This window comes from Rhincodon typus, chromosome 23 (genome assembly GCF_021869965.1).
Source record: "Rhincodon typus isolate 14 chromosome 23, sRhiTyp1.1, whole genome shotgun sequence".
NCBI lineage: Eukaryota > Metazoa > Chordata > Chondrichthyes > Orectolobiformes > Rhincodontidae > Rhincodon > Rhincodon typus.
Window position 1 is genome coordinate 25,087,929 of NC_063354.1, and position 19,040 is coordinate 25,106,968.

Here is a 19,040-nt window from a genome sequence, read left to right on the forward strand (position 1 = left end):
GACAGGCCATACTTGTTCATCTGTAACTAGAATCATTTAATTTGCAATAAATTGTAATTCTGGTTCAGTACTGAAATGCGGTCCAAGCTTTCTGATAGCCTGAATCTAAAAATACAAATAAACTGAGAGATTTTGCATACTTTAAGAAAATGTTTAAATTCTGTAATGACTTCAAGAATAACAGGGCATGGTTTCCAGTGTGCTATCCCAGTGAGACATAACAACTCAAGTTTGCAGTTTGAAATCTCTGCTATTGGAACTGATGTATTGGTTACCTTGTGGATTGTGATCTGTGCTTGCTGGTAGACAAATAAGTGGTTAAAGTTTCACTGTTTATTAACTTAATGAGGCTTTATTGGAAGAGGAATAAGCTGATCTCTCCTTAAGATAGTCCCATCAGATAAGTCAAAGTTAAAAATAACAGGAAGGTCACTTTTAAAAGAATTGTTAGTTGAACAATATCTTGCCTGGAAATTTCGCACTGTGATGAAACTGCTTTTCTCTGGGAATTTTCCTGATCTCTACTGCTGTGAATCAGATTAAGTTGCTCACTGGGCCCTGTGAGAAACATCTGTTGCAAATAATTTAATATGTTACCTTACTCATTTAACGGGTGTCACACAATATGTAAAAAGTTTTATTGTACAGTGATAAAATGGTTCCATGTACTGTAAAAAGGGATGAGTACTATACGGACAAAAGAAATTATAGCTCCCTCATCGTCTACACATAAATCAGGAGTAATTCCCTTGTCAGCTTCAGTACAAGTTGTGATTTTGCAAAGGCAGTCACATTCAGGGTTAACCGACCATCTTACAGATAGTCAAGAAATATATTACTAGGACCATGGATGCTTGACTTCTTCCCGAACCCAACCCTCAATTAACCATTGTTACTGTTTAGATGTAACCATTCCAGTTTAAAATCATGTGCGTTCAGATAAATGTAGGTGAAAACATCTGCTATTATACAGGGCAATTTACCTCCACAAAGTCCACTAGCCTTCAATTATTTTTGAACAGAAGTATAAAAGATTTTTGACATAAAGTGGCAATGCCAGCTGTGACCAAATGTGCTCCTACTCTTGCTCCAACTCATTTGGCGGATTGGAAATCGACTATTAATGGGATTGTAGAATAAATCAGATCGGGCAGGAGTAGATTTTCACCTTTTCACACATGACAAAGAAAACAGCACTTAGTGCAGTGTACATTCATTGTTATCACTTACCATATGGCAAAAGAGCTGCTGTGCAATGTTGCTGGGTCAAGTCACACAAACCACATTAACAAATAATCCAACATGACTTCTCTACTTCCCTTAATCTGCTTACTGTGTCTGGACTGTCAGTGACATTCCAAAGGACAACAACATGGGACTACCAACTGCTTGATATCCGAATATCAAAGCTGTTTTTCTGGTTTAGCTCTGGTTTTCTAAACATATCTGAGAGAATTTGTTCTGAGTTTTGTTGTTTCCTAGAAGCACCATGGTTACAGAGCATGGGAAGCAGTGATCGATTGCTCCATGTCAGCTACCATAGCTCTGAACGTGGCTGAACTGCTTGCAAGGACTTCAGAATGTACAATCCTACCAACACCATCCATGAAGCATTTCATGTGGAATGATCTGGATTGAAGGATTAAAGTTGAATTTTAACATTTTAGACCCTCTCAAATCATGGGAGGCCAGCAGCAGTTCAAGAACTTGAAAGATCTTGGAGGGGATTGTGCTAACACACTGACAGCTTTAGTATCACACCTCTTAGATTCTTAACTAATTGAAATGGGCTGGTATAATGACAGACTATTCCTGTTATGAGTTTAATCCAACACAATATTGTCTACACTGTATTCTGCATGGAACTGTCTGCAAGATGGATCTTGCCAGTAAGTGCCTCACAGTGGAGGTTATATAACTATCTCAAGCTGGGACACACAATAGCACAGAATTATATTTCAAACCTAAACAGCACCTGACTGTCTACACCCTAAGTTTTAACAGGATTCTGGCAGGGAACAGAATGGATCTATCCTACAACTGTTTGGAGAGAGACAACTGTACTGATTGAGTCTCGACATGAAAAGATATTCCATCCACACATTCGTCCAGAGAACTATCCACTGACTCTGTTTGGAGATGTGAAGACTGTAACATACTTGATTGGTTAGGTCAGCTTCCTGGTTATCTAGCTCACATGCTCAATAATCTTCCACTGGTTAAATTCTGGCTGAACATTAGGGTAGTGGCAAACCTTTTAATTGATGAATTCTCCTGTTTGATCTGATTGTGCTTTGATTGTGACATGAGTACAGTCTGTGACCCTCTACACCTACAGGAATCCAGTCAGAGTAACAATCCTGAAGGTCCTCTCGATCTGACCACTGTCATCAGTTGCAAAGTGGAAGTAATTGGCAACCCTAGTGTGTATGATGACTGTTATCTGGGAGAGATGCACGTGTGCACACTGGATTGTCACCAGCAGATTCCCAGGAAAGAGCTGGAGGTGAATTATTATTGAATGTTGTGACTTTGGTAGTCACTGACAGGATGGCTAGATCCAGGACGCTTATTGACAAAATCTAAGTTTCCTGGTTTTGTCATATCCAGAAAGCTGATTATTTGCTTATATGCCTGGTATTGGGTATATCTCCCCTTTGAGCTGCGGGTCTGTGTTCATCCCCCCTGTCTTGTAGAGTTACACATAGTTAAGACATAGTCAGTTGCTCCCTCCGCTGCTGGAGTTTTTGTTGCTTTTTGTCACATTCCTCAACAGAGGTATGAACTAGAATTTTATAAGATGTTCCCAGGCTGCTGTGAAGACTGACAGCAAAGATGTGCAGATCAAAGTCAAAAAATCCAAAAATGACATCCAAAGCCTTAAAAATCACCACAATGCAGTGAAAGAACGTTCTCAAAATAAGTAATTGAATAAAAGCCTTCTCTTACAGTCAAAGAGGTACCTGTCATAATTCTGCATTTAAAGTTTTCCTAGCCTGTCGATTAACCAGCCCTCCCAACCTCTTTGTGTTCTCACTGTCTGAAGCTTGTGCTTTAGACTGACCTGGGAACCTATCGCTGGCAGATAAAACCAGAAAGCAAGATTAAAACTGCTTTTTATGCATTTAAATCTGAGACCCATCTGTTCCACAGGGATTTTTCACAACATTAGAAACACATCCCAATTAAATGCCAAAGTCATTGGTTCCCTGTCAGGTTTCTAGAAACCTTTGCTTCATTAACTCCTTCTTCTCAATCTGACAGGCAGAAAGAGCCACAGCCTGTTCCCTGTGTTTTAAAATTATGTAAGAAGTGTTATAAATCTGAGACAACATAAAACCGACAATAAATATCAAGATGCCTATAGTCACATGATAAGTAATTCAGAAAATAGATATATTTATAATTCACTTAAATATGAAGAGTCTGTTTATTTATTGTCAATATTTTGGGGCTTGGCTAATAATAACATTACACTTACCTGTTCAGCTTTTCAGGTACTGCATGTCCAGATGGCTTGGACATAGTTGCTTAGCAGATGTAGTTCTTCCTTTCAGTAATGATGTACCTAGGTGGATGTCAAGCACTTCTTGCGACATTGCGAAATTTTTATTGACCTTCTCACTCTGCCACAAGTTTGCCATTCCAAGAAACAGAAAATAGGAACAGGAGTAGGCCATTCAGCCTTTTGAGCCTGCTCCACCATTTAACCTGATCATGGCGGATCATCCTACTCAGCACCCTGTTCTCCATACCCTTCGATCACTTTAGCCCAAAGAACTTTATCCAACTTCTTGAAAATATTCAAAGTTTTGGTCTGAACTGCTTTCTGTGGCAGACAATACTACAGGTTTACCTGTCTCAGGGTGAAGAAATTTCTGGTCATTTAAAGTCATTCTCTAGTCGTTGATGTGAATGCTGAGGTCTCTTAACAAGACAAAACAATAAATTATTTGGGAAACTGTGGGATGGCAAGAGGTTTTATCACATGCCTGTACAGATTTTGAGATGCAGTCTTGTTTCAATAATGTCAGTATTACGTTTTGTGATTTCTGGTTGAATTATATGCACTATCAGTATTGAGACTTCGATTCTCTCTATAACTGGCTCATGCATTCAATGATTCATATTTTCAAAGTTTTGGCTGCCCTTATCACATCATCACACTTTTAAGAGCTTTTCAGATAGCAGTGTCTGAAATGATAGATTTAAAAAGTTAACAGCTCTGAGAGCGAGTTTCTGGGAAGCAAGCGTTGCCCTGCCCAGAATTCTGTGAGGTTGCTCACAGGTTAGATGTGCAAGCAAAAGAAAGTTCCTTTATAGCACAGAACTGTACACTGGAGTCTGAGTAAGGACTTTCTGTGGTATAGAAAAGCCAACAGTTTTGAATGGCTGTTTTACACTCTCATATTGCTACTGTTGGTTCGAGGTGAAGTTCGTCAATACACTCCTCTTGATATAGCCGAGGTTAGCAAACTGGCCAGCAATAGCTAATGTCCCAAGAATGATTCCAATTAGAACCCAGCACAAAGGTAAAGTACAGAAATCTGACATAAAAATTAAAAATACTTGAAATGCCCATCAGACCTGAGCAGTATCTGGAAAGATTGAAACTGACAAACATAAACATTTCAGGTTGAATGATGATGGTTTTGGGCAAGTTCTGGTGAAGGTCATAAAGTTGAAATGTTAGCTCTCTTTCACCATAGATGTTGCCTGATCTGCTGAACATGTCCAACATTTTCAGGAGAACCTAAGACATTCTGATTTAGTGTCACACTGGTTTTGATAGCGTTTATTGGTGTCATACAAATGTTGCATGTTGTGTGACGATCTTTATGGAAAACAAGTGATAGCTCTGCCAATGTTTTACTGTTAGACTTCAATGAGTTTAAATACTTCTCAACAGTTGTTTCCAGCTAACTGTGTCTCAGAAAGAGACCAACCATCTACCAGAATGGCAGGATTTTATTTGCACCTGACTTCATGGATAGCCTTTTCTAATACAGTCATGGGGTCATGCAGCATGGAAACAGACCCATCGTCCAACCAGTCCATGCTGAACATAATCCCAAACCAAACTCGTCCCACTTACCTGCTCCTGGCCCGTATCCCTCCAAACCTTTCCTATTCATGTAATTGTCCAAATGTCTTTTAAACCTTGTAATTTTACCCACATCTACCACTTCCTCAGGAAGCTTATTTCACACATGAACCATCCTCTATATAAAACAAAATTGCTCCTCATGTCTTTTTTAAATCTCTCTCTTCTCACCATAAAAATGTGCCCCCTAGTCTCGGAATCCCCCAACCTAGGGAAAAAGACAAATACCATAAGATCTATCCGTACCTCTCATTACTTTATAAACTTCTATCTGGTCGCCTCTCAACCTCCTACTCTCCAGTGAAAAAAGTCCCAGCCTTAGAATCCTTACAATTTGGAAACAGGCCATTTGGCCCAACGGGTCCATACCAACCCACCAAACAGCATCCCACCCAGGCACAGGTCCACACCCTAAAGCTGTAACCCTACATTTTCCATGGCTAACACACCTAACCTACACATCCCTGAACACAATGGGCAATTTAGCATGGCCAATCCATCTAACTTGCACATCTTTGCACTGTGCGAGGAAACCGGATCACCCAGAGGAAACCCACGCAGACACAGGGAGAATGTGCAAACTCCACACAGACAAACCCAAGGGTGGAATTGAACCTGGGTCCCTGGTGCACTGAGCCACCATTCCACCCTACCCTATCCAGTCTTTCTTTATAACTCAAACCTTCCATACCCAGTAACATCTTGGTAAATCTCTTCTGAGCCCTCTCCAGCTTAGTAATATCCTTCCTATGACTGGGCGACCAGAACTGGACACAATATTCCAGAAGAGGCCTCACCAATGTTGTGAAAAAAAAGCAAAAAATTTTGATCTTTAAATTTTTAATCAAAAGCTCCACATCTTGATGAGGATCTTTTTCTTTGATGCCTGCATACTAAAGTGAGAGAAATGCATTATACCAAGGATGTTTCATGCAATTTAAGCGTTTTATCAAACTCCAGGAATGCTGTTAGTATCAAGAAGTGACCGTCAGAAGTATTGCATCACATCTCTGACATTGCTGCTTCCCGACAATTGTGATCGGCATAATTCTTTACTCTGACAACAGTTCCAAGCCTATAATTTCAATATTGCCTCGTGTGATCTTTGAACTATCTGAACCTCATATTTTTTAATGATTCACTTTTCTAATCGTCCCTAGCTGTGGCGGGAAGGAAGGATTCTTAGGCAAAGAGTTTATGCTAGAAGAAAAAGAATTTGCAGCTCCTTCTTACTAAAGGAGAAATGAAATGAGTAAATAATGACAGTGAATTATCTGAACAGAAATAAGGCCATGTAAAGCTTTTCTATTGTATTCAACAGCATGGAAAAGCTGCCTAGCATTACGTTATGTATAATGTAGTTAAATCATACTGTGCTGAAAGCGTCCCGCAGGTAGATTTTCTGAAGCACATCAATCAACAAAAATGCTGCAAGGGTTTTGTGAAAGAAAAAATGAAATTGACTGCTCAGAAGAATCTATTTATATTTTCATTAAAGTCTTCTGCTTCTGGTTATATTCTCCACACCATTTAACTGAGAGACCACCAGGTTGTTGGGAAGGAAAAAGTGAGCGGCAAACTGAATACTTTTTGAATGGCATCTCATTTTGTATTTAATCCAGCTTTCAACTTTTCCTCAATACCATTTCCTCAAGCTGTTTTTTAATTTGTCTCTTCAATTTTCTATAAAGCACCATTGACTATTTTTACTTCATATGGGTTACATGCACAATCTGTGAGAAAACAGGAGGCCAATCTCCAGTCTGCTTCTTGTGTCCACCCGGAATTTCAATAGAATTCTTCCAATATAGCAACAATCAACAGAGCCTTATTATTATTACCAAGTGACATTGATTAAGGAAATAATGATCTTACATTAAATGGCAACAATATACGTCAAATCACTTCTTTTTCACTTCATCAGATTAAAGCCTTTGTCTGTTCTTCTGTGTGCATGCACCTAACAATCGATAAATCAGACAGTCTTCAATTCATTAAGTCTGCTGTGCAGCTTTAAGACTTTGGAAATAAGCAATATTTTAAGCAACTCTATTTTACACACTATCAAACAAATAACCCAACACGTTTGATTCCGTCAGCACATAAGCTTGTTTTAGAATAGTAAATCGATCAGCAAATTCTGGAAATTTCAGTCTTTTCCTTTATTTAAGCCATTTACAGACTGCTCCAGTTTGCAACTTTATTAACCTTTACTGTGCGCACATTGGATACAATAATACAAAATATTAATGAGTTTTTTTTATTTCTACAGGGAAATGTAAAGCTGTAAGTCACTTATAAAGGTAACTAATGATAGACATGGCCCCTTGCCTATAGAAACGAGTGATTGTCACTCCTGTGCCAAAGTTAATCTCAGTTACTGTTAAGAATTGTGTCCAACTCTCTCACCAATTGTTTTGGAAAATTAGCTGAAAGCTTCATTGCAATGGGCTTGATGAGTGATATGAAGGTTCAGACACCTTGCACAACTGGTAACTGAGAGACAAGGTATACCCACTGTGGCCATGATTGATGACATCATTTTGCAACCCCTGACACGTACTGTATGCAGATAAAATGCTGCCCACACTTTAACCAGGACCATGGTGGATCAGATGATAAAGCTGGATCCTGAGGAGCTAGAGGAATGGGAGCAGCCTACTGTGGAGGAGGAGGAGGAAGATGAGGACATTGAAGACGAGAAACCTGTCTTTATGCATTGCAGAGGTCAGCTACGTTGGGCGCTATAAGATAGACAAGACAGATTGTCACTGTTTCAATAAATGAGAGCTGGGTGCAGCAGACAATAGTGGAATGTAAAATGTTTAGTAATGGAAAAGAATTATGCGTTGTCCATTGAGGAGATCCAAATGACAACCAGCTGTATCTTACCACTAATAAAACACTAATAGAAAGCAGCATCAACAGTGGTGTTCACTGATTTTATCAAAGCAGTTGACTGTGCAGATCATCACATTTCAATTAACAATCTCCTGCAATCAGCAGTTAGCCTGTTAAGTGCACACTGGATATGAGACTCTTTCAATAATCAATGCATTCTGTATGAATCAAGCACCTCTCATTGGAAAACAATATAGTTTTGAAATATCAGCTGTAGTGTACAGTGACTAGTAAATCCAGCACTCCAAACAAAGAACGTGAACAAAATCAAAGTCATTCAGAAATGAACACTGAAATTGATCCCAGCCGCTTTGTACCAAAGCTGGCCTGGCACAATAGGATGCATCTTATATTTGTGACTAAGTGCAAGTTGTATTGAGTTTTTTTGGAGGGATTTTTGCCACGATTTTCACACCATATCTTCCCAAACAAATCTCATTAATTTTCTACACCAAACCTGTGGAGTTCCTCATTTCCATGTCCAGGTCCATTTAACCATCCGCCCTTCCCCAAACAACTGAACGGATATCCGCCAAAACACCAGAGTCCTTTGCACCTGTGCCATCTTTGAAAAGCCACTGTGCACTTGGACGAATGTTGGGAATCTGGCATTGCCCCTCACTGGCAACATCATAGTAAAGCAGCCATGAGGTCACACTGCCCACAGCACATACCTGACACGATACACTCCCTTGCACATACAACGCCATTCTCTCACCCGAGTCACTGTTTAACCCCCAGATCACACACTTTACCCATCCATTGCTACATTCCATTTGAACACCTTCTAAGTCTGTCCTCAATGCCCACTGTAGACCCATATCTTTTTTGTCTAGTAGTGGAGTATCAAATACAGGCAATTCAGACATGAGCTTTTATTTATAGGCAGTAAGATGGAATGCAGGCAAACCGATAGAGCTTGCAGCTGATCCCACAATGCAATGCAAGTGTTAGTATAATGATCAATGGCTATTTTACATTCCACTATTGTCTGCTGCACCCAGCTCTCCTCTATTGAAACTGGTGTCAATCTGTCTTGTCTATCTTATAATGCCCAACGTAGCTGAGCTCTGCAATGCATAAAGACAGGTTTCTCCTCTTCAATGTCCTCATCCTCCTCCTCCTCCTCCTCCTCAGTAGGCTGATCCCAGTCCTCTAGCTCCTCAGGATCCAGCTTCATCATCTGCTTCACCATGGTCCTGGTCAAAATACGGACAGCATTTTATCTGCATACAGTACGCGTCAGGGGTTGCAAAATGATGTCATCCGTCATGGTCACAGTGGGTATACCTTGTCTCTCAGTTACCAGTTGTGCAAGGCTTCTGGACCTTCAAATGCACCACATACACAAGAGTTCTCCTGGATGCAGGAGCCATGGCCTCTATCGTGTTAGTGGGTGCACCCTTCCGGGAAGTGATAGCAATTATTACATATTACTTGGACATTAATGGAATGGAACCCTTTCCTGTTGATGTATTCTGCAGCATTGTGGTGCAGCCTGTCCGTGCCGTATATGTACAGTCAATGGCACTCTGTACCTAGGGGATTGCAACTATGGTTGAGAATCCTACTATCTGGGCTGCAGATCTGACCTTGGTTTGGGGCATTGAATGACCTGACAAGGACTATTCTGTTGCATTTGTGGATGCACGACTGAGAGACCTTGCACATGTCACTCATCACTCTCTGGGAGGAGTCAGTCAAATAGATGTTCAAAGCAATTGTCACTTTTTCAGCTACTGGGAGAGGATGGCCTCTGACTCCTGCAGCCCTTGAGACCTGCTCCAGCCATAAAACACATTTCCATCACAGACTCCTGAGACAAGTGGAGCCTGTGTTGACACTTCACTCAGCTCCTCCCTAGGGAATGGAGTCAGGGCCAAAAAGCTCCAGTCCTGCGCACACATGCCTCCTGAAGGCTCTGAGCTGGCTGCACCTCATCCTCCACACCAGCCTGCTGCTGTTCCTGTGCTTGCTGTCAGCCCTGGTCCTCTGTGATCTGCCTTTGGCTGTTTAGGAAAGCAGCCTCAGTGACCAACATCCCAGCTGTGGGTTTCAATGGTTGCCAGATACTCCCATGGAGATATCATGCCCATTTTTAACTCACACAACTCTAACAGTTCATTTTTACCCATTCCACTTTGCAGATGAACTTCACTTACAATTGTTCTCCCTGTTCCTGAATGCTGGCCATTATACCATAAGGATGCCCATCATGCTTCTCTATACTACCCCTGTGGAGGCCATGGTTGTTCTCACTGCCACTATCTCCCTCTCCTGTAACGCCTCTGCTTTCTCTCTCAGCCTTGACTCCCCCATCTGTTTATCCAGTGATTCCCCCACTGCCTGTGTAGTTCACCCTTCTACCCTCCAGAGCTATCGACATGCTGACCCTGGGGACTATATTTGGCCCAGACTTGGACAAGCAGCTCCTATACATGACTGACCAGAGCCCTGATCATTCTGCTTGTAGCTCCCCAGCTGATGATAGATGATTTACGCGATTGCTTGCGATGGCCCTGCCAGACTGACCACTGCCTGCTCTCAGAACTGTGGTCGGATTCATCCCCTGAATGTCAGTGCCCCAAGTGGACAACTGACCATGGCCAAGCCTCTGGACTATGTGCGGACTGTGCCAGAGACTGGCACTCACACAGTCCACACTATGGACTATATTCTGTGGTTCTGTATTCCTTTGCAGCTCTGGTTGGCAACAAGTAACTAGCATGTTTCTGGACTAGTGACCAGTTATCACTAACAAAGTGTGTCTGCTGACAACATCTATCACCCTTATCAATTCAAAAACATGATGGTAAATGGGAGAATGAAAGGCAGGCAAGTAGCCAAGGTAAGGAATGGATATCCAGGAATGCTCAAGTTCTCCACCTCAGATCTTCCCAAATAGCTTCAATGTATCTGGTTAGGAATTATAGGGAAAGGGGAAGAGTGCACATCCCACATCAACAAACTGTACGTTTCTCATGACATGATGTATACACTGGAGATAGGGACAGTCTGACAGATTTCTCCAGCAAACGAAGCATCATGGGAAGTACCAAGGACTGTGTTGACTTCCTGCATGGTTTGTCCCATTGTTTAAATATCGTTTTGAAGGTCAGCCATCCCTTGGTTTCCAACACCTGGTTGAGAGCATTCAATTCAAATGCCATTGACCAGCTGTACCCCTGAGCTGCATCTTGCAGTGTGTACTGTCTCTTCAGAACATAGAACATAGAACAGTACAGCACAGTACAGGCCCTTCGGCCCACGATGTCATGCCAACATATTATCCTACTAAGATCAATCTACACTGCATATCCTACAATTTACTATCCTCCAAGTGCCTATCCAAGAGTCGCTTAAAAGTCTCTAAAGTATCTGACTCCGTTATCACTGCCAGAAGCGCAATCCACACACCCACCACTCTCTGTGTAAAGAACCTATCTCTGACATCTCCCCTATACCTTCCTCCAATCACCTTAAAATTATGCCCTGTCGAAATAGTCATTTCCACTCTAGGAAAAAGTCTCTGACTATCCACTCTATCTATGCCTCTCATCATCTTGTACACCTCTACCAAGTCACCTCTCATCCTTCTTCGCTCCAATGAAAAAAGACCTAGCTCCGTCAACTTTTCCTCATAAGACCTGCCTTCCAGTCCAGGCAGCATCCTGGTAAACCTCCTCTGCACCCTCTCTAAAGCTTCCACATCTTTCCTATAATGAGGTAACCAGAACTGAACACAATATTCCAAGTGTGATCTAACCAGAGTTTTATAGAGCTGCAGCATAACCTCACGGCTCTTAAACTCAATTCCCCTACCAATGAAAGCCAACACACAATACGCCTTCTTTACAACCCTATCAACTTGGGTAGCAACTTTGAGGGATCTATGGATATAAATCATAGATCATAGAATCTGGGCTCCAAGATCTCTCTGTTCCTCCACACTGCCAAGAATCCTGCCATTAACCCTGTATTCTGCATTCAAATTCAACCTTCCAAAATGAATCACTTCACACTTTTCTGGGTTGAATTCCATCTGCCACTTCTTTGCCCAGCTCTGCATCCTGTCAATGTCCCGTTGCAACCTACAACAGCCCTCCACGATGTCCACAACTCCACCAACCTTCGTGTCATTGGCAAACTTACTAACCGACCCTTCCACTTCCTCATCCAAGTCATTTGTAAAGATCACAAAGAGCAGAGGCCGCAGAACAGATCCCTGCGGAACACCACTGGTCAACCCTCTAGGCTGAATAATTTCCATCTACTACAACCCTCTGTCTTCTATTGGACAGCCAGTTTTGTATCCAGACAGCCAAATTTCCCTGCATCCTATGCCTCCTTACTTTCTGAATGAGCCTACTAGGTGGAACCTTATCAAATGCCATGCTAAAATCCATATACACCACATCCACTGCTCTACCTTCATCGATGTGTTTTGTCACATTTTTAAAGAATTCAATAAGACTTGTGAGGCATGGCCTGCCCCTCACAAACCATGCTGACTACTTCTAATCAAACTGTGCTTTTCCAAATAATCATAAATACTATCTCTCAGAATCCTCTCCAATAATTTGCCCACCACAGAAGTAAGATTGACCGGTCTGTAATTTCCAAGGTTATCCCTGTTTCCTTTCTTGAACAAGGGAATGACATTTGCAACCCTCCAATCATCTGGTACTACTCTAGTGGACAGTGAGGATGCAAAGATCATTGCCAAAGGGGCAGCAATCTCTTCCTGAGCTTCTTGTAGGAACCTTGGATATATCCCGTCTGGCCCAGGGGACTTATCTATCCTCATGTTTTTCAAAATTTCTAGCACATCTTCCTTCCTAGCATCAACCTGTTCAAGCATATCTGCCTGTTTCATGCTGTCCTCACAAACGTCAGGGTCCCTCTCACTGGTGAATACTGAAGCAAAGTATTCATTAAGGACCTCCCCTACCTCCTCTGACTCTGCGCACAAGTTCCCTCCACTATCCCTGATTGGCCCTACTCTCACTCTGGCCATCCTCTTGTTCCTCACATAAGCATAGAATGCCTTGGGGTTTTCCTTAATCCATAATCCTAATCCAACAAATTAGGAGCCTAAAGTCCTCAAATGCATTTGCAGGAATGAATTTCAGATGTGGACCTGGCATCACTTTACACTCCAGGAAAAAGATTGCTGTGAACTCGATATTCTAGTGCAGTTATCTTGTGAATTCTACAGCCTGCCTAGGCTTCAAAGATGCTGGAGAATGATCCCTGTCACCCACCACATAACCTAAATTCACACAGAAACAAACTCATAAGCTCAAAAAAGTAAATAATTGGCACAAACAGGAGAGATTTGTGCTTTTTCTTGTATCTCTTTGGAAAACTAGGGCAAATTGTACCAAATTCTGAGTGCAACAGTCACCATCCTAAGAAAATATTAGACCAGTAAAAAAGAACTCATCTTTTAGCCCAAGGTTTTCAATGATAAAAAATTGATATGCTAAATTAAACTGCTAGAAAGAGAAACAGAGTTAACATTTTGAGTCTGGTATGACCCTTCTTCAGTGCAGTTTTCATCAATTCTGAAAGGTCATCTCAGTCTCAAAGCATTAATTCTGTTTCTCTCCCTACAGCTGCTACAAGTCCCATTGAGTTTCTCAGAGTATTTTCTGTTTTTAACAACTACACAGTTCTAGGTGCTTGTCTGTATGAGCTTGCAATTTTTAGAAGTAGGAAGATGTGGTACTAAGTATTAACTTCTGGCTGATAAACTAAACAAGCTGAATTTTTCAATGAGTGTTGGGCTTTGTAACTAGAGAAGAAGGCAACAGAATAATGTGAAGTAGCTTCAGGTGGTGCATCAATTTTTCATGTTGAAATCATTACATTACAAGATGAGTTGTCCTTTAATTGGTCACTGACAAAAATAATGTATATCATCTTCCTATATTATTCTTATGCAGTAATGATAGAATTTCATCACTCCCACTCTCATTGACAATATCAATGAAGAGTGCAGGGAGACATGTCTGGAGCAGCTTGGGGCACACCCAAAAATGAATTGTCAACCCATTGAAACAATAACACAGAATTGCCTGGATGATAAATAGCACACTAGAGACCGGGCTAAGTGACCACACAACCGAACAGCTAAGATTTAAGCACTGCAATTCTGTCATACCAGACTTTTATGGTAGTGGTTAATTAAATATCTATCCAGTGGGAGGAGGTGTCATGAATAACCCCATCCTCAATGATGAAGGAGACCAGTAAATCAATGCATAAGACAAGGCCAAAGCATTTGCAACCATGTTCAGCCAAAATCTACACCCAGATCGCAGCAACACTGTGAAACTTTCAACGAATTCTAATTCATTTTACTCTGAAGATGTAGCTTCAGAATTTCCTCAAAAGCCATTCTGTCTTGGACTGGCTCAATAGCTGATCACAAAATGGTAATTTACTTGCATGTCCTAACACACCACTTTCCCTGATCCTGGAAATTGCCTCCAGTACCCAACTCATGGAAACAACCTAAGCTTTTTCAAAACATTCAGCTTCATTAAACTGATACTGCCATTACGTTTCAGTGAGCCACAATGCTTCTTAGCTGCACTCAGCAAATACTGCATGTGGGCTTCTTTCATCCCATTCTCAGCTGTAATAGCATGCAGCATTCTTTTAAGACCCCATGATTCCCAGGGCTTTTACTGAGCTCTATTTCCAACACTTAATGGTGCCTACTGCCTTCCAGGACTTCTTTTACTTCTAATTGCAAACAGATATCAAGTGGCTCCTAGCTCCTCTTTCTGAACGCCAACTTCTGAGCAGTCCATGAAAAAGATTGCTGAAAAATGAATACTCAGGTAACTGCTATTTGTGGATTCTCTAGCCACCTTAAGGCTTAAAGATTCTGTGAAATCATCTATGTCATCCAACACATAGCTTTATCTTACACAACAAGTGTCTCATTACAGACTACAAACTCAAGTAAGTAAACATAAATAGTTGCTTGGTAGTGGAGAACTTGAGTATTGCTGAAAACAGAAACTTTTTTTTGAAGCTTTTCACTTTCTATTCATCAGCATAATTCTTAAGAACACCAATTAAAGAGGAAAACCCACATTCATACTTGAAGAGAGGAGGCTCCTGACCAGTTTGCAGGTAGACTCTGATTGGTAGAAGCATTGCCATGGATAATGCACCAATTAATAATGACTGACAGTTAACTGTCAACCTTTGTTCACATTTTAAACCACATAGGTTGACTCTGATTCATCAAGGCATTGCCTAAGAAATGGATGAGCAAATGGCTGTGACTTATTCTGTTGAGTTAAAAGAGGTGTAGTGTGCGCACATGTTTTCTCTGTCTGCAAAGAATATGGTCATGTGTATTAATACAAGTACCTGCCAGTCTACGCAAGTGAGCCACGCTGCAAGCTCGACTGAAAATCTAAAATGGTTGTCAACATAATTCTCCAAAAAGTCACGATTATTTAGCAAAAGTTGTTAAATTGCTGAATCACATCTGATGTTGGACCCTTTGTTATGATTTTTATAAGGGCTGGCTGTTTGGCTATAGACAGTACCTTGGTTGTCGTGAGCCCCTGAAGTGATATGATGCTTGACATGATCCACCCGCCCTTGGAATGTACAGTCTACATACCTATCATCACACCAGCACTGAAATTCATACACCACGGGATGTTCACCAATGATTGCACAATGTTCAGTACCATTTGTGACTCCTCAGATTCTGAAGCAGTCCGTGTTCAAATACAACAAGATCTGGACAATATCCAGGCTTAGGCTGACAAGTGGCAAGTGACATTCATGCCACGCAAATGCCAGGCTATGAACATCATCAATACGTGACAATCTAACCACCACCACTTGACATTCAATGGTGTTACCATCACTGACTCCCCCACTATTAATATCCTGGGGTTTATCATTGACCAGAAACTCAACTGGACTCACCACATTAACACAGTGGCTACAAGACCAGATCAGAAGCTAGGAATACTGCGGCGAGTAACTCACCTCCGACCCCTCAAAGCCTGTCCACCATCTACAAGGCACAAGTCAGGAGTGTGATGGAATACTCCTCACATACTTGAGTGCGGTCCCAACAACACTCAAAAAGCTTGACACCATCCAGGACAAAGCAACCCGTTTGAGAGGCACCAGATCCGCAAACATCCACTCCCACCACCACCAACGCTCAGTAGCTGCAGTATGTACTATCTACAAGATGCACTTAGAAATTCACCAAAGATCCTCAGACAGCACTTTCCAAACCTATGAGTACTTCCATCTAGAAGGACAAGGGCAGCAGGTATATGGAAACACTACCACATCCCAGTTCCCCTCCAAGCCACTCACCATCCTGACTTGGAAAAAAATCGCCATTCCTTCATTGTCGCTGGGTCAAAATCCTGGAAGTCCCTCCCTAATAGCACTGTGGGTCAACCAACAGCAGCGGTTCAAGAAGGCAGCTTACCACCACCTTCTCAAGGGCAACTAGGGATGGGCAAGAAATGCTGGCCAACAACGATGCCCACATCCCACAAATGAATAGAAAAAAAAACAATGTTAGTCTTTCATGGATAAAGGCCAGCCTGATCTGATCATTTCTCACTATATATTGCACAAACCAGTGAATTGGCCTAGGTTTGGCACAGTTGGTTCTATAAAATGGCCAGGCCACCTCAGAATACCCTTACATTATTTCATAAGTTTGGACCATGGGTGAAGGTTCTCATAGTTTCACAACAACAGAAAAAAGTGAAAACTTAGCCAAAAGGCAAATCTGTACAGAAATGTTGCAAATTAGTACTGGTTCAAGATGCCATGAATCTCACTATAATCAAACAGCTGACACAGCTAAAGGGTAAAATTGCATGCATGCTTTAGAGGTTAAGGAAAATCAAATGGTTCAATAAGTTATTGATCATTATTATTCATTAGACTGGCTAAATTCAACATCCATTATCCCTGCCCTCATACAGCCTTCAAATGTGCACTGAAAGTAGGCAGTAGGATGATTTGAAATAAGAAACACTGAATAAATTCTGTTTCACAACTTAATTTCTATTGAATGAAACTGGAACCTCAGAAATACGCCTTTCATTCTTCCTTACTATAAAGCACAACTTAGAATATACTGATACTTAATAAATGTCGTTATTTGCAGTTCACTGTAGAACCTTACTTTCTGGTTTCATATCTCAACTCATTACTTTTATTTGCAGCCTTTGAAGGGGCACTACAAAGCCCTTAACATTTAATTAGTGTCTTTCAGAAGACCTTCACATGTTCAGTCAGAGTGAAGGTTGTATTTGTCTTTAATAGCTTATAGTTATAGGTGGCATCTATGTGAATTGAAATTAATCTCAATTGTACAAGGCAACAGGCCAGAAATATGGACTGTGTCACAGAATGTAAGAATGTAACCTGGTGAGCAGAGTACTTCCTGGACAAGGTTTCAAGTTAATACTCTAAAGTGTGAAGATATTCCTATAACTCACTTAAAGTATCCATTGCAAAAGAAAATGCGCTGAAAGAAAACAAAATGGCTCTTTCATACAGTTTTGAGATCATTACATTGTGCCCTTAGAATACAAACTTGGTCCATAAGTCACAAGTGATATTAAAAAGGTAACAATATTAGACATAGTTACCAGAACCTATTATTCATGTTGCCAAACGATCACAATAATTCTATTGGTTCTATGTTTACTCTTGAATGAGGGCGGCATAGTGGCTTAGAGGTTAGCACTGCTGCCTCACACCACCAGGGACCCGGGTTTGATTCCACCCTCGGGTGACTGTCTGTGTGGAGTTTGCACTCATGTCTGTGTGGGTTTCTTCCGGTTTCCTCCAACAGTCCAAAAATGTGCAGGCTAGGTGGATTGCCCGTGGTGTTCATGGATGTGTAGATTAGATGGGGTGGGTCTGGGTGGGATTCTCTGAGGATTGGCATGGACTTGTTAGGTTGAAGGCCATTTCCACACTGTAGGGATTCTATGAAGTATTTTCACAAATACATGTACAAAAAGTTATCAAAATTTACAAAACAAATACAAGGAAAATATTTTAGGACAGATTTTCTTGGTTCCCACTCCATCTTAGCACTGGAGTGCAGGATCCAAGCTGAAGTGTTCCTGGTCAGGATTTCCTGGTCATCTACATAGCCCTGGCAGGATGTACTGTGTGGCACAAAAGAAAGAAATGAAGATTTACAAGTAATTCTGTCTGTGATGGAGATGCCTGAGGAATAAAGTATTCCTTTTCTTGCCTTCTTAAAGTAGCTCAAATTAATCTGCATTTACTGCTGGTGCAAGTTCAACATTATCTGCTTTATCTTGTGCTTTAAGTTAATGCTGCTTTGTGCATGTGGAAATACTGGTTTGGAGTATTTCTGGGCTGTGCATGGATATATGTATATTAATCCCTGAGACTATCATTTCTTATCTTTCAGTAATGCTGTTGCATTATGGATGTGCTTTTGTTCTAACTTATGTTGTAGATTGTAGGTTACAACATATGGCTGTCTAGTATAGGGTCCAAGCCCTCTCTTTTTACATGTTTCTTCCAGTGCCATGTCTTCTCCCACACTGATCACAGAACGTAAGTTTCAGCTTCATCATTTGCAAATTTCATTTTACTATATCTCCCCCCATCAAATCTATCTCTATTTTGTCTACATTATACCAGAAATTTACTTGTGCTTCCTTACATAGTCTTTGTAATCATTAACATGATCATTATTATTATCACCACCCTGCTCCTACCCCAAAGTCCAATTCTCATGATTGAGGCAATCTGGACTTCTGACTGGACGTCCCAATCTGATTTGCATGAGTTCAGCACTCGGGGATGGTGTTGTACCATGTCTGGAATTGTTCTAACACTCTGTACACTCTCTGATATCCTGTCCTAATGACATTCGGTCTCACTTTTTGGCTTGAGTGAGATCAATGTCTTTCTGTTCCTCCAGAATGAGCTTCACGTGTTCTGACAATGCATGATCTCAGTCCATCCCTTT

General features: G+C 41.2%; 1 protein-coding gene across 1 annotated transcript in view; it reads right to left on the reverse strand.

The window, feature by feature from the left end:
• LOC109911752 (alpha-1,6-mannosylglycoprotein 6-beta-N-acetylglucosaminyltransferase B) overlaps positions 1-19,040 on the reverse strand; it is an 828,291-nt gene that overhangs the window by 550,894 nt on the left and 258,357 nt on the right. The gene's annotated exons all lie outside the window — the stretch shown is intronic.